The following is an 11425-nucleotide window of genomic DNA, read 5'->3' as shown; positions in this document are numbered from 1 at the left end:
TCTCGGGAACCATTTACCGTTTAAGCTTATTCCTGCTGTCCAGCTGCCATGTAGATTGACTGTCACCCTGCACATGTATTAGCATATTAGTATTGCTCAAGCTGCCATTCCATACACATTACTCGACAGATTGTGAAAGAGAGTTCCAGAGTTCGCAGTGCGTGATTCTGGGAGCTGGCACATGGCAGCGTCAGGGTCTGGAAGCCGACTGTGCTGTTCCTGGAGACTGGGAAGAAAAGAAAGGCTGGAAAGACTCCAAAGCACAGGGTGAAGTTGCCGATCTCCTTGGCCTTATTGAGCTGGGGAATATCTCAGGAGACCAGCTTGTCTCCTTGTCATCTACCTGGTCCTGGAGAGGAATCTTTAGGTGAGTAAGGAAGGTTTTGTTCTCCAGAGATTCTTACCAATAGACAGTCTTGGTTTCCTTGGGCCAGGCACCTTGATAGTCACAGTAGGATATATTGACTTATAGCTATTCATTAAAGCATGGAGTTCCTGGGAGACATTACCTGCTGATGGGACTCTTCTTGGGAAGAAAAAGCGAGGGCACCCACAAAATTACTATGTACAACATTCTGCTGGGAGCAAACAATATCTCTTGACCAATGATAGGTCTCCTAGTGGTCACATTTCTGGCATGGAGATGATTCTAGGGATGCTGGTCAAAATATTTAAGAATCAGAATTGCAGAGGCACATAAATCAAAATGAGTGCTTGGCTAATCAGAGTGTCTAGTCCCACATTTCCCCACAAAATCCAGTGGGTATTAACTTGATGGGAATATGGACCCCAGCTTTGTTTATGCTACATAAGCAGCTCATTTTCTTCCAAGGAATTAAACCCTATATATATATATATATATATATATATATATTTTTTTTTTTTTGACAGGCAGAGTGGACAGTGAGAGAGAGAGAGAGAAAGGTCTTCCTTTGCCGTTGGTTCACCCTCCAATGGACGCCACGGCAGGCGTGCTGCGGCCGGCCACTGAGCTGATCCGAAGGCAGGAGCCAGGTGGTTCTCCTGGTCTCCCATGTGGTTGCAGGGCCCAAGCACTTGGGCCATCCTCCACTGCACTCCCCAGGCCACAACAGAGAGCCGGCCTGGAAGAGGGGCAACTGGGACAGAATCCGGTGCCCCGACCGGGACTAGAACCCAGTGTGCCAGCGCTGCAAGGGGGAGGGTTAGCCTATTGAGCCATGGCGCCGGCCTAAACCCTATCTTAACACAAACATCTATACCTGAGGACAATGATCAGAAATTATGCACAAGTCATGTTAAAAATATTTGATAATCTTTAGCCTTAAAACTACACAACATTAAAAATTCAACCAGGGGGCCTCTGTTGTGACACAGGGAGCTAAGCTGCTATCTGCAATGCTGGCATCCTATATCAGAGTGCCAGTCCAATCTACCTCCCTGCTAACGTGCCTGGGAAAGCAGTGGAAGATGGCCCAAGAACTTGGGCTGCTCTCACCCATGTGGGAGACCGAGATGGAGCAGCAGGATTCTAGCCCCCTAGCGTGCGGCACTAGTGGTCATTTTTGAGGAGTGACCAAGCAGATGGAATGTCTTCTCTCTCTTTCTCTCTACCTTTTTTTTTTCTCTATCACTCTGTCTTTCAAATAAATAACTGAAATTTTTTAAACATTCAACCAACATAGATAATTGATTGCTTTTACCCCCAATTCTCAGATATTCTAATTAATGTTTATTCCTCAGAAAAATACAAGTATACCACTTAGCCATCTCTCATACTGGAGCTCTATTAATATATAGGACATAATCTAGGATATGCCCTCAATTTGCTGTTCTCCTGCACTTCTGAACACCTCTCTCTTTACTTAGAAATGTAGCTGGAATTTCTCTTTTAAATACAATTTAGCACAAACAGATGAATTTCTTTACCATTCATTACATTCTCTTCAATCCTGTCAACTGCTCACTCCAGACCACAGTCTCACCACAATATCCTGTTTATATTGAATAATTTACAACCACTGAAGTCACTGATATATTAATAAAGGGATTCATTGACTGATTTTTGGTTGTCATTGAGTATTTTTGAACTGAATTAGAGTTTAAGATATACTTATTTGACATATTTTTTCTTTATATTAAAAGTCTTCTTGGAAGATGTCAGAATGTTTCAAAAATGAGAAAAAAAATTGAAAATGAAAGAAAGAAAGAAAAATTTTTACCAACAGTAAACCAGATAAATATTTTGTTTGTTGGCACTAAGTTGTTTAAATATATTCTTGCTTCCTAAATGGCTTAAGATTCTGTCTAAGGAAAAACAGGGAAGACCAACAAAAAGCTACACTCTGCCCCTCTTCCTGTTCTATCTATCTTCCTCTCTGCTTCCCTCATCCAGAGCTGCATCATTCTTGTATTTTATTTGTGTACTTTTTCTTATCACTCAGGGTCACGGACATTTTCCTGACCCTTCTGATGAATATGGAAACACTGAGAGCCTGAAGGAGGTAGAGAGGTGAGTGTGGGATTCATTTCAGTCCCTCCTTCCCAGCACACCAAGGTGGAAGGTGGATGGAATCCCCACACACACACACACATACACACTTCATCCAGTTGCTGCCTGGTTGCCTGTTATAAAAGTACTTCTTTCCTTTAAACCTGTCATAATGCTGATTCCATCTGTAGGAAAGCATATTTGGATGGGGGAGGGGAACATCAACCCATCCTGCATTCCCTCCCGCTTTGCTTTACTTCTCCCTGGCCACAGCAGGGGTCCTGTTGACATTTCAGTGGGAGCAGATATTTCCTCTTTCTCAAATGTTTGATGTTGCCTCAAGATTTAGGTCTTTTCTATGCTATATCACTCTCCCAAGAAACCTTCCTTGGATACCTCAGCACATTTTACGTATAGTGCTATAATACATTAAACTGGAGCTCTTCTTCTGGACATAAGCTCTTTGAGATCAGGGTTCATTTGATTTTATTATTTTTTAAATTGTTTTCCTAGCACCTATTCTAGAGCTTAACTCATAGGTTCCTAGCAAACATTTTATTGAGTGTATGAATGCATTTATTTCTTAGAAAGAAAATGGAATATGAGTAGCTTATCTTTTTTTTTTAGCCAGTTCAGAAAAATTCTTGTCACTTGCTCCTTGTAGTGTCTTGATCTTGAAGATTTTTTTTTTTCCTGAGTTTAGAAGACAGGAGGTAAAAACAGAGAGGGATATGACTTGTTTATCAGTTAGGTGAAATCAGTTTAACGAATCCAAGAAGCCGGCACTGCGGCTCACTAGGCAAATCCTCCGCCTGCGGCCCGGCACACTGGGTTCTAGTCCCGGTTGGGGCACTGGATTCTGTCCTGGTTGCTCCTCTTCCAGTCCAGCTCTCTGCTGTGACCTGGGAGGGCAGTCGAGGATGGCCCAAGTGCTTGGGCCCTGCACCCGCATGGGAGACCAGGAGAAGCACCTGGCTCCTGGCTTCAGATCAGCACGGTGCACCGGCCGCAGAGGCCATTGAGGGGTGAACCAACGGAAGGAAGAGCTTTCTCTCTGTCTCTCTCTCACTGTCCACTCTGCCTGTCAAAACAAAACAAAAAAAAAGAATCCAAGAAATTAGAGTGGGACAGAGGGAGTTTGGTATTAAGTAGGGTTAAATTGAAGGAATAAGTTCCTAGTGTTAACAAAGTATAGCCGGGTGACTATAGTTCACAGTAACTGATTATGTGTTTTATGAGCAAACGGAAGAAAGGAGTTCCAAGGCTTCACTCATGAAGTAATGTCAAAGAAGGGGAAATGTTGATTACCCTGATTTGGTCAGTGCACGTTGTACAAGTATTAAAATGTCACACTGTATAAATATGTAGAAATTTTGTTGATAGTATTTTTAAAAGAAACTAAGAAATAATGAAAAGGAAGTTCATGGAGAAAATATAAAATTTGAAGCTGTGTGTTCATTAAAACCAGGTACTCTTCCTTATAGGAAAGGAGTAAGAGGATTTGGGAGAAAAGCATAGTAAGTAATGCTTTGTCATTCCTCTTGGACAAAAATGTAGCTGGATAAGATATAAGTCAATGAAAGTCAAGTTAAGATCATTTTGCCCAAGTAATTTAAACCCCTATATTTTGTATTTTTACTAGCAGTTATTAAAATTCAACTTTTCAGAGATGAGGAGTGGAAACAGAATGGGATTAAGGGTCAGCTGAACTGGGATTAACCCCATTTTTGCTATGAAAATGTGACTGGAGAAAGCATTTTATGTCTTTAAGCCACAATTTCCTCATTTAAGAAAAAAAAAAACAAGGGAAAAAGAATGTTTTTTTCTACCTTAGGAGATGTTGTAACAAAAGTGATTTTTGAAAAAAAATGTTAGTAAAATAACAGAAATGCAAGATATGATATGGTATGAGAATATTATCTTCAAGACTATTCCAAGTGCAGCTATGTGCTCCTCTTTCAGCTTCACAGATAAGTGTGAACTTTCTGATTTTTCATCCTGTTTAATTTCCTATTGCTTTCTGAGCACACTTCATTGATGGTTACCTCTGAAATCTCATGTTACCTCAGTAAATTCATGTGTATCTGCATAACACCTGCAGGGAAAGAGCAGCGTGATGGCCACAGGCTTCAGCCTACCACACAGTACTGCGTGAGACACTGTTTCAGTAATTTAATCTTAGATGTCGGCCTTTGCATGTGAAGGTTCCTTAATACTCTAGGGCAACCGTGCTCATTAAGAAATGTGATGATAAGGCCAAATTTTCAAATCACTCATTCCAATGCCTTTTGGGCATATTCAGCCTTGCTTGACTTGTATTCTGTCATTCCACAAGTAAGTGCTGCCAATTTCAGGTTACTCAGTTTGTTCATCATTCCTAAATTACATTGGCATGTTGGGAAAAGTCAGCTACTTGGTGATCAAAACCAGAAGTGATAGTAGGTGCTGTTTCAAATAGATAAATTTTACTTCCAATGAATTAGAAGCTAGTGAAGAAGAGCATGTCTTAAGCTTCCATCGTGCTTACCCATTTTATACACACATTCATACATGTGTACACTGCATGCATATGTTTACACTGCCTTTTTGCACCATGTAGGGCACAATGTGGGTGCTCATAGCGATGTTTGTTTGTTCAGTCACATTTTTTCCTTTTGTTATGATACATTTACTTTTGTCTCCTTCTCCCTCTGAAAATATGTATGAAGCTGTATAGAAGTGCTTCTACCACACTCTTTATTTGCCTCTGTGAGCAGCAGTCTTTTCAAACTACTAACAGAAGGTATAAACCTGCCCTTAGGAATGCACTCTCCAAGAGAGAAAGAACTGAAAAGCAACTTTGAGATGGCAGAGGTAGAGCAGAAGCCCAAGCCATGGCGGTGTATGATACACATGAATGAAGGCATCAAATCCTGGGAGACAAGTAGCCCCTTCAAAATTAGTATTCCAGAAAACTGCTGTTGATTAAGATCAAGACTAGTGCTGGCTTATGTGGAGTCTCCCTTTAGGTGAGTCATTAGTGCATGGCTCATGGAAATATGACTACTCTGGCTGTTAGTTCTGAATACGAAAAAGAAATATATCAAATGAATCACATGGGAATTTTGGAGTGAGGTGACTCCTTAAAGCTATATATTTCCCCTGAAGGTTCTCCTTGCTTGTACTCAACTGAGATGGAGTGGCAAATAGAAATATACATACACTAATAAGCAAGTCTGAAGGCAATTCCATTTCAGTAACCAAGGAAAATTTCCCTTTATTTCTCAGGTTTTAGTAAAAAAAAATAGAAGGAAATTTTTGTGAATGACATAAATGACTTTATAATAATTTGAAAATAAAAATGGAAAATCTGAGTATATTTACCCTTCTGTGTCTGTATATTCCTTATATGTGAGGGACAAGGAAACTAATTGTGTATGCCTTCTATTAATAATTCTACACTAGTCATATAATATTGGTTGATTGAAAAGCCAGGAAGTATGGAAAGTTTAGCTTTAATTTTTCAAATTAGCCTGGTTGTAACAGAGAGAACACAGTACCATGAGGAGATAAATACAAATTCTTATAAAGAACAGTAAATTTTCATTTTAGGGTCATTTATTCACTGTTTATTAAATGGATATATAATAGAGACTGAAATACAGCAATGAATTCTATTTATTTTAGGTAGATATCCTAAAGTTCCAATTAAATGTTAACCAAAGAAACAGAGTGACTAATAGAAATATAAGGAATATAGGCTTCTACCTGACAATGTTGATGCTTTGTATTTCCCATAGATTATATCTGGGGAGGTCATTTGATTCAGCTGAGGATACTCTCAGCTTGACAATACTGAATGGAAGGGAAAACATCGAGTTTGTTTCTCTTTTGAAGATTCACCTACTACTACATCAACACAAATATGGTCAGAGGGGATGGTAGTGACCCACCAAAGCACGGGGGCTTTAGCATGGGAGCTAGAGTTGGTTCAATTCTCATGACTTCAAAACGCAATAAACAGAGCCAATCCTTTCTTTAGGCAGACTTATCAAATCATATGTAAGCCAGAACTCTCCAGTAGACAAGGATGTGTGAACTTCATGCATGCTAAGTGTACTGTTTAGGGAACTATAATAATAGGATCGCTTTGGTAATTGGAATAATTTATTTCACTGTTAAACATACGCAGAGCCTAGCCCAAAAGATCATGTCACTGGATTATTGTGGAGAATGGAATGCAATGAAAATACTTAGCTAACATTTTTAAGCTAATGCTTAATTAAAAGCACTTGTGATGAGCCTTATTACTGGTATTTGTCCTTGGATTGACTTGCTCTTGTAGTTCTAACCAAGTAGCCCAAATAAGTGGTGTAAATATATATTTGTGCCAAACACCGCCCAGTACACACACTTGATAACAGATTTTATTCCTATGTGCCCACCCAGCCAGTCTAGATGAATATGACCACCACATAGATGTCTGTTCCTCCCTGGATCTTACTACAGTCCACTTGATTTCCCCAGAAACTGATCAAACAAAATTAAAGTGAATGCCTTTCTTTTGCTGAGTTTTTTTTTTTCCCAAAACAAACTACAATTGGATACTTTTTAAGAAATTTACATGAACATCAACTTTATCACCATGATCATGGATTTTTTTTTTTTTTTTGGACAGGCAGAGTTAGACCATGAGAGAGAGAGAGAGAGAGAGAGAGACAGAGAGAAAGGTCTTCCTTTTTCCGTTGGTTCACCACCCAAATGGCCGCTACGGCCGGCGCACTGCGCTGATCCAAAGGCAGGAGCCAGGCCTTTCCTCCTGGTCTCCCATGCGGGTGCAGTGCCCAAGCACTTGGGCCATCCTCCACTGCCTTCCCGGGCCACAGCAGAGAGCTGGACTGGAAGAGGAGCAACCAGGACAGAATCTGGCACCCCAACTGGGACTAGAACCCGGTGTGCCGGGGCCGCAGGCGGAGGATTAGCCTAGTAAGCCGCGGTGCCGATCATGGATAATTTTGTTCACCTTTTGTGCATAGAAAAGGGAAACTTGGAGTTATATTCCTAAATAATTTATAATCTAATAACAATAAAAGGCAAATTTGCTTATAAAATTCCTTGGCAGTTCCACCGAACACTCTCATTTAAATTTCTTATTCAGTTCCTCCTCTATAGTGACTAAAATATTAGAGGATAAGCAAAGTGGTCTGGTTCATTCTCCAAATCCCAAATATAAAATATATTTTGAACAATTATTAATGTGTGGAAAGATATAGAAAAAGGGCCAGTAAGCATTGATACATGGGCCAAATGTAGGTCACTTATTGATTTTATAAGTTAAGTTTTATTTTTTATTAAGCTGCACTCATTTGCTTATGTTTAAATGTGCTTTCACACTAAAACAGCACAGTTGAATATTTCCAATAGAGATATTCTGGCATGCAAAGTCTGAAATATTTAGTATCAGGCCCTTTTTAGAAAGTCTATGAATATCTATATGTAGAAAAAGGAAGAGAAAATAATCCAACAGATATCATAGCCCAGTATTTATCAAATATGAAAAATTCTGATAATTAAGTAACAATTTGTAGATTTCTTTGAGGTTATTTCCTAGGACTATTGATTTGAGCAAAAAGGACTCTTGAATTCTGTGTAGAATGTATTAGAGAATCCAGAAATTGTTCAGTAATAAAGATTTCAGATTGAATGTATTAAATTCAAGTGGCTATTATAATTTATTTTTACTCATTTTTATATTTATCATTTCTAGGTACTATGTTAACATGGAAATATTGCTTTATTTGTAGGACTGTCAAAATCAGACAACAATGGTGTTATCAGGAAATGGGCTCCTAGACATGGAAAGGAGCACTCTAGGGCATGGCAGAGACTCTGGTCTTGGTGCAGCTTATAAACCAAGGAAGCGGTGCTATTTTTTCTTTCCTTTTTACTTTGCTGAATTTTCATCACAAATGGGTATTGAATTTTATCAAATGTTTTTTATTATATCTATTGAAGTTATTATACAACTTTCTCCTTATCCTGTTAATATGGTAATTTACACTGATTAATTTCCAAATGTTAAATCGATACTGCTTCCCTGTAGTAAATCCTACTTGTCATGTTATATTATCCTTTTAACATGTTACTGATTATGATACTCTGTTAAAGATTTTTTAAATTTATGTTCATAAGAGAATTGCTTAAGCATTTTTATTTTCTAATAATAGTTTTTTTCTAATAATATCTTTGTTAGAGACAGAGAGAAAGTTGGTAAACACTCTCTTCTGTATTAGTTTCTGGAAGAGTTTGTGTTGGAATGGTTTTATTTCTTCTTTAAATAATTGTTAGAATTCCAGAGTTGAACATTTTTTCCTAACAATTTTATTCAGGGGAAGGTTTTGAGTTACACATTACTTTTTTCCATCTTGGTTCAGTTTTGTTAATTTGTATTTATCAAGGAATTTTTTCCATTCCATCTAAATGGTTGAATTTTTTTGGCATTGACTTGTCTATAACTGTTTTATCCTCCTAATAACTGTAGTATCTGTTGTAATGTACCTGTTTTCAAATCCAATGTTAATTTCTGTGAAGGGTGTTGTAAAGTTCACAGAAAATACATATTATGAAAAACTCTGAATAAATTTCAAGTTTCTTGTGCTAAAACAAGCTTTTTTTTTTTTAAATTTTTTGACAGGCAGAGTGGACAGTGAGAGACAGAGAGAAAGGTCTTCCTTTGCCGTTGGTTCACCCTCCAATGGCCGCCACAGCTGGCGCGCTGCGGCCGGCGCACCGCGCTGATCCGATGGCAGGAGCCAGGTGCCTATCCTGGTCTCCCATGGGGTGCAGGGCCCAAGCACTTGAGCCATCCTCCACTGCACTCCCTGGCCACAGCAGAGAGCTGGCCTGGAAGAGGGGCAACCGGGACAGAACCGGCGCCCCAACCAGGACTAGAACCCGGTGTGCCGGCGCCGCAAGGCGGAGGATTAGCCTAGTGAGCCGCGGTGCTGGCGGTAAAACAAGCTTTTTAAAAAATTTTCTTAAATTACATGTTTCATGTATTTCATATATACAGATTTAGGAACATAGTGATACTTCCCAACTTCTGCCCATGCTCTAACCCTTTTTCCTCCTCCCTCTCACATTCCCACTCTTATTTTTTACAAAGATCTACTTTCAGTTTACTTAGTGATCATAAAGTTAACTCCAGACTAAGTAAAAGATTTCAACAAATATTATGCAAAAAAATGCTGTTCCTCAACAGAAGAGACAAGGACTATAAACAATCTCAAAATGTTCATTTCATCCAATATTTTACATTTTAGGTACTCTATTAGTTACCTTGGATCAGGGAAAACACATAGTATCTGTCTTTTTGGGAGCTGTATTACTAAGTATAATCACTTCCAGTTTCATCCATGTTGTTGCGATAGACAGGATTTCATTTTATTAAACAGCCAATTAGTGCTTCATAGTATATATTTGCTGTAATTTCTTTATCCAGTCAAGAGTTGATGGACATCTGGATTGATTCCATGTCTTAGCTATTATGAACTGTGCTGCAATGAACATGGGGGTGCAGATAACTCTTTCACATGCTGATTTATTTTGGTTTGGGTAAATTCCCAGGAGTGAGATGGCTAGATTAAATGGTAGGTCCATAATCAGATTTCTGAGGTATCTCGATACTCTCTTTCACAGTGGCTACACCAGTTTACATTCCCACTGAGAGTGGACCAGGGCAACTTTTTCACCACATTCTCTCCAGCATTTTTTTGTTGATTTCTGTATGAGGACCATTCCAGGGGAGTGAGGTGAGACCTCATTGTGGTTTTGATTTGCATTTCCCTGATGGCTAGTGGCCCTGGCATTTTCTCAAATATCTGGTGGCCATTTGAATTTTGTTTCTTGAAAAATTCTTGCTCAAGTCTTTTGCCCATTTCTTAACTAGATTGTTTGTTTTGTTGTTGAATTCCTTGAGTTCTTTATTGATTCTAGATATTAACCCTTTACCAGTTGTGTAGTTTGTAAATATTTTCTCCATTTCTATTGGTTGCCTCTTCACTATGCTGATGTTTCTTTTGTAGTACAAAAGCTTCTCAGCTTGAAGTAATCTCATTTATGAATTTTCCTTTTGATTGTTTGTGCTTCTGGGGTCTTTTCCAAGAAGTCTTTTTTTATGCCAATGTATTGCAGTTTCCCCAGTGGTATCTAGTAATTTGATGGTATGGGGAGCAGCCATAGATTTATGCCTTTGATTCATTTTGAGTAGATTTTTAGGTAGGGGTCCAGTTTCATACTTCATGTGGAGATCCAGTTTTCCCAGAACTACTTGTTGAAGAGACTGTCCTTGATTGATTATATCTCCATTGTCAAAGATAAGTTAGTTGTGGATGCATGGATTGATTTCTGGAGTTTCTATTCTGTTCCATTGGTCTGTATGTCTGTTTTTGTGCCAGTACCAGGCTGTTTTGATTATAATTGTCCTGTAGTATGTCTTAAAATCTGGTATTGTGATGCCTCTGGCTTTGTTTTTGTTTCTTAAGATTGCTTTAGCTATTCAGGATCTCTTGTGTTTCCAAATGAGTTTTAGCATCATTTTTTTTAGACCTGAGGAGAATGTCATTGGTATTTTGATTGGGACCACATTGAATCTGTAAATTGCTTTCAATAGTATGGACATTTTGATGATGTTGGTTCTTCCAATTCATGAACATGGAAAATTTTTCTATTTTTAATGTCTGTTTCTATTTATTTCTTTAATGTTTTATAATTTTTTATCAGAGATCTTTGACATCTTTAATTAAATTCATTCCAAAGTATTTAATTCTTTTTGTACTATTGTGAATGAGATTGTTCTTAAAAGTTGTTTCTAAGCCATGGCACTGTCTGTGTATGCAAAGCTATTAATTTTTATATGTTGATTTTATATCCTGTCCCTTTACCAAACTCTTTTATGAGTTCCAGTGGGATACTCAG

At 38.5% G+C, this 11425-nt stretch overlaps 1 long non-coding RNA gene across 1 annotated transcript in view; it reads left to right on the top strand.

Annotated features, from left to right (window-relative positions):
* Positions 1-201: 201 nt before the first annotated feature.
* Positions 202-11425, top strand: part of LOC133747857 (uncharacterized) — a 28893-nt gene continuing 17669 nt past the window's right edge. Inside the window, exon 1 of the long non-coding RNA XR_009864413.1 lies at positions 202-367. This is a non-coding gene — a long non-coding RNA (uncharacterized LOC133747857). The remainder of the gene's footprint in view (positions 368-11425) is intronic.

This window comes from Lepus europaeus, chromosome 2 (assembly GCF_033115175.1).
Source record: "Lepus europaeus isolate LE1 chromosome 2, mLepTim1.pri, whole genome shotgun sequence".
In the NCBI taxonomy this organism is placed as follows: Eukaryota; Metazoa; Chordata; class Mammalia; order Lagomorpha; family Leporidae; genus Lepus; species Lepus europaeus.
The sequence above is the reverse complement of the archived record's forward strand: the minus strand, read 5'-3'. Positions and strand labels throughout refer to the sequence as shown.